The sequence below is a fragment of the Tupaia chinensis genome, unplaced genomic scaffold (genome assembly GCF_000334495.1).
Source record: "Tupaia chinensis unplaced genomic scaffold, TupChi_1.0 Scaffold000159_1, whole genome shotgun sequence".
Lineage (NCBI taxonomy): Eukaryota > Metazoa > Chordata > Mammalia > Scandentia > Tupaiidae > Tupaia > Tupaia belangeri.
Genome location: NW_006159630.1, coordinates 7,571,657 through 7,576,508, shown reverse-complemented (window position 1 = coordinate 7,576,508; position 4,852 = coordinate 7,571,657).

Sequence of the window (4,852 nt, the reverse complement as noted above, 5' to 3'; positions counted from 1 at the left end):
GTAGTTTACAGTGAAACCAGGGAGGAAGTTGCGGCTTCCCTTGAGCCCAGTGCCCTTATAGAGAAGATGGCGCCTGCAGAGACCACCTGAGAAACCACCTCAAACCAGGGTCCACTCCACAGTGAAATGGCGCCCTTGATGGCTGATACTGAGAGCAACTGGATACTAGAGACAGTGAGGGAGGAGGGTGGGAAATGCGGGGTGTGGGAGGAGGGAATCAAGGGAAAAGAAGAAGCAAAACATTTAAGGCACACAAAAATGGAAAATGATCTGTTGGTGATACCGTATATGGTAATATCTCTGGTCTAATATACAGGGTCTTCATGCTGGGAAAATTCACTTCGTATGTTGTAATGATATACGGGGATCGAATGTAACAAAAATAAATAAAAATTTTTAAATGGTGGACTAGAATCAATGTACCGTGAGCAAAGGGAAATGAGGTAAAGTAAGAAAAACAGTTGGGAAGCTGATGGCTTCACACAGAAGAGTGAGGTTGGACCCTTCCCTAACACTATCTGCAGAAATGAACTCCAATGCAGCGGGCACCTCAATGGAAGACCGAAAGCCACAACATCCTTAGAGGAAAGCACACGGCAAACGCCTCCCGGCTTTGGGTTTGGCAATGATTTCTTGAACATGACACAGGAGAAGGAGGAGACAGACGACTTCGTGAACATAAAAATGTTATGTGTCAGTCTCTACAAAGCGTAAAAGCAATTTGGAATGAGAGAAAATAGTTGCAGATCATAGATTTGATAGGAGATGAAGTTCAGAGTACATTGAAGACTAAGACTCAACAAGAAGAAAACCAAACAACGAAAAGATGAGCAAAAACTGCAACAGAGAGCGTGCCAAAGAGGATATGCAAATGGCCTATGGGAATAAGCCGGGCGTAAGTGCCCAATCTTCTCAGGGAAACCCAAGCGGAACTACAGTGAGGACTCGCCTGTGGCCTGGTGGTTACCTGAGCTGGGTCCCACTCGGCCGACTGCTTGAAAAGCATGCCAGGTGTGTGCGTGTGCCCAAATCCCAAACAGGGAGAAATGGAGACGGGGTCGTGGTGTGATCATGCCCCGCAGGGGTGCCTTCTCACTCTCCTTCTCTCTCTGTCTCTCTCCAGCGAGCCTATGTGCCCTTTGGCAAATTGTTTTAGAAATAAAATAATGGGCCAGCCTGTGGCATGGTGGTTAAGCGGCTGGATCCCGCATGACCGACAGCATGGTTCAAGCTCCAGACCTGCGGCTTGAAAACATGCCAGGCATGTACGTGTGCACCCCCAAACCCCAAAAGGAGGGAGAAACGGAGGAGGGATTGTGACATGACCATTCCCCACGGGGGGACACGCTCTCGCATTCTCTCTCACCAGCAAGCACAAACACCCTCTGGCAAGTTTAAGGAATAAACAAACAAAACCCACAATGAGATACCACCTCATACTTGATAGGAAAGCCGTTATTAAAAACCAACAACAAGGGCCGGCAAATGGCATGGGGGTTGAGGCACTGGACTTCCACATGGACAACTGCGGTTTGAATCCTGGACCTGAACATCACAATTAAAAAGAAAGTTTTTTTAAAAAAAGACAGAAAAACCAACAGGCAAGACATGCTAGTGAGGATATGGAGACACCGGAACTCTTCGCACTGTGGGTGAGAATGGAATATAGTGCAGCTAGTACTGCAAACAGGAGAAAGGTTGCTCACAAACATGGAAAGCCAAACTACCATGAGGTCCGGCAATTCACTTCTGGTTATTTACCCTGAGGAAGGGAGGCGGGAGCTCACGGTGGCACCGGCACGCCCACGCTTTGTGGCGCTACCCACAACTGCCAAGCGTGGAAGTGGCTAAGGTGTCCGTCAGTGGGGACTGAGCCTCCACTCTCCCCTCACCATCTCAGCTCGGTCCCCTCCAGAGGAAAGAAACAGTGGTGCATGCCTGCAGTGGAATATTACTCAGCCTTAAAAAGGGAGAAAATGTGTCAAACGCTACAAAACAAATGCTCCTTGAGGATACTACGCCAAGGAAAAGAAACTAGTCAGAGAAACAGACACCGCGAGATTCCACTTAGATGAAGCAGAGTCATCGAACTCCCAGGAGCAGAAGGTGTGGTGGCCACGGGCTGGGTGAGAGGGGAGTGGGGAGTTGATGTTCACTGGACGTGGAGTTGATTTTTCGTTTTGCTATAGGGTGTGTGAGCTCGCCAGAGAGACAGAGAGAAAGAGAGAGAGCGAGAAAGTGCCAAATCACCCCCAGGGGGATGGCCATGTCACAATCCCCTCTTTTCCAATCTCCTTGGGATTTTAGGTCATTTGCGCACATGCACACACATGCACCCAGCGGGATTTTCAAGCTGCCAGATCTGGGACTCAAACCACGAGGTCGGTCATGTGGGATCTGGTGCCGTAACCACCATGCCACTGGCTGGCCCAATGGTCGCCGAGTAGTAGTCGTTTTCTAGATCTCTGCTGTACTGCGATGCGCATCTCACCAACATCACACTGTGCTCTTCAACGTCTGTTAAGAGGGCAGAGTTCGTGTTAGGTGTTTTTACCACAGTTAAAAAAGGAAGAAGAAGAAAGAGCCTCATGCCAGGCCCTGATAAGGCCCTTCCTGCTGCTGTCTCCTTCCTGCTGGGGCTGCTGCCTCCTCTGCTCCTGAGCAGCAACTGCCCTCCCTGAACTTCCTCTGTGGCTGTGCTGTTACTTAGAAGTAAAGGCCAAGGGGAGGCACCGAGGCAAAGAGAAGTTGCATGCACGTTCCTCTTAGAAGAGCGATCGCAATTCAGGTCTGCTAGATGCTCACCTCGGTGTGAGGACTCTTCATATCAGCGGTTTAAGGGCACGAAGCCTCCGCTCCGGCCTCTGCCCCAGCGCTCTCAGATCAGTGGCTAATACACTGGTGTTCCATCTTTCCCCCGACCCCAGAGAGCGGGGTTAGTAGGCAAGCTTGGCTTGTCGGCTTGCATTGGAGCTGTTATGAGAGGTGTTTCCCAGAAGTCTGTCTGGGATGGGGTGAAGGGTGTATATTGGGGGGGCAGTAGTGTTCAGGATCCTAATCTATTGCATGGGTTCTCTCTGAAGGAATCAGAGACTAATGACCCGACCACACTATCTCTAAAGGAACTGGGGGCTCGCGGGCACCACTGTTAGAAACTGGGGGAACCATGGCCAACAGGTTGGCAAGAGCCAGTGGCCCCTCACCTGTTTGAGTGGGGCTCTTCCTCTCACAGAGTTGTGGGTGGATTTGGGGGAGGCTGGACCCAGGGAAGTTCATGTTCACTGAGGCTTCTGTAGTCAGGGTGCCGTGGGCCTTGGTCCCCAATGGGGTGACTCAGAAGGTCTTAGTCTGGCCAACTTTCTCCTTTTGGGCACTTTGGGATTTCCAAGCCCATTGCTGGCCAGAGCCCTAAGCAAAGTTCAAAATCAGAGGGCCAGGCTCGTAGCCTAGTGGGTAAGGGAGCAGGACCCCACATGGCCAACCGTGGTTCAGATTCAGGCCCGGTAGCGTGAATAACAAGCCAGGCATGTGCATGCGTGTGCCTCAGACCCTGACAGGATGGAGCGGTGCAGGAACAGGGACTGCGGGTGACCATGCCCCGCTAGGGGTGCTTCTCCCTCTCTCTGCCTCTCTATGGTGAGCACGCTTGTCCTTTGGCAATTGTTTAAATAAAACAGAGACCGTGTCTCCTTGGCTCAAGGACGAGAGGGGAGGGGAGGCTCCAGGAACCACCCTGGGGACCAGGAGGTCACCTCTCCTGTATCCCCTACTGAGCATCATCCTGATGTCTCTTAGAGGCTGAGAACTGGCCCACCATCAAGGTAAAGGGCAGGTGGGCATGTCCTCACTGGCCTCCAAAGGGTCACACTCAAACGTCCACGTGTAACAAGTGTGTTCATGTGGGAGGGGCGCCCTTCTCAAGCTGTTTCTCCTCGCTCCAACTGAAGCGTATTCAGAGACATCATTGCTGCGGTGAGGCATCCAAGACATCTTGTCCCTCAGACAATTAAAAAATAGTTACTTATTTAATTTTAAGAGAATTATTTACTTTTATTTGTTATTATTATTATTATTATTAATTTGACCAGAGAAAGGGAAAGTGAGAAAGCAAGCTGCCAGAACTTGAACCATGGTTGGCCATGTGGGAGTCCAGCACCTCAACCACTGCCCCACCTGCCGGTCCCATTGATTTCATTTTTATTTATTATTTTAATTGACCAGAGAGCAACGGAGAGGGAAAGTGAGAAAGCAAGCTGCCAGGTCTGGGATTTGAACCACGATCAGCCATGTGGGAGTTCAGCGCTTTAACCACGATGCCACCTGCTGTTCCCACGTCAGACTTTTTTAATTATTGAGATTATGCAAGCAACATCCTTTAAGACATCAATTCCTTCAGACAGTTTTTATTAATATCATTTGCACAATATCATTTAAGAGAGGCCATTGCCTCCCAGAGACAGCTTTCGTTAGCACCTTTCCCCACACAGAGGTAGTTCTCAAAGTCCAGGGGGGGGTCTTCAGAAAACACCCCCCAGCAGTTGTGCTGAAGAGAGTTGAGCAGGCCAGGCTCCCAGCTGTGGCCCCAGGAAGCTCGGCCCCTAGGAGGTAGGTGAATGGGCAGGGAGTTTGGGGAGCCAGAGGGAGGAGGAAGAGTGGAGGAGGAACAGAGGGGGAGGTGAGAGGGAAGGGGAAGGAGAGAGGGAGAGAAGGAAGGAGGGGGAGCAGGAAGAGGGGGAGGGGGAGGAGAGAGGAGGAGGAAGGAGGGGAGGAGAGGAAGAGGAGGGGGAGGGGGAGGGCAGGGGAAGGGGAAGGAGGGAAGAGCCCAGCACCGGGCCCAGGAGGCTTATGGTTC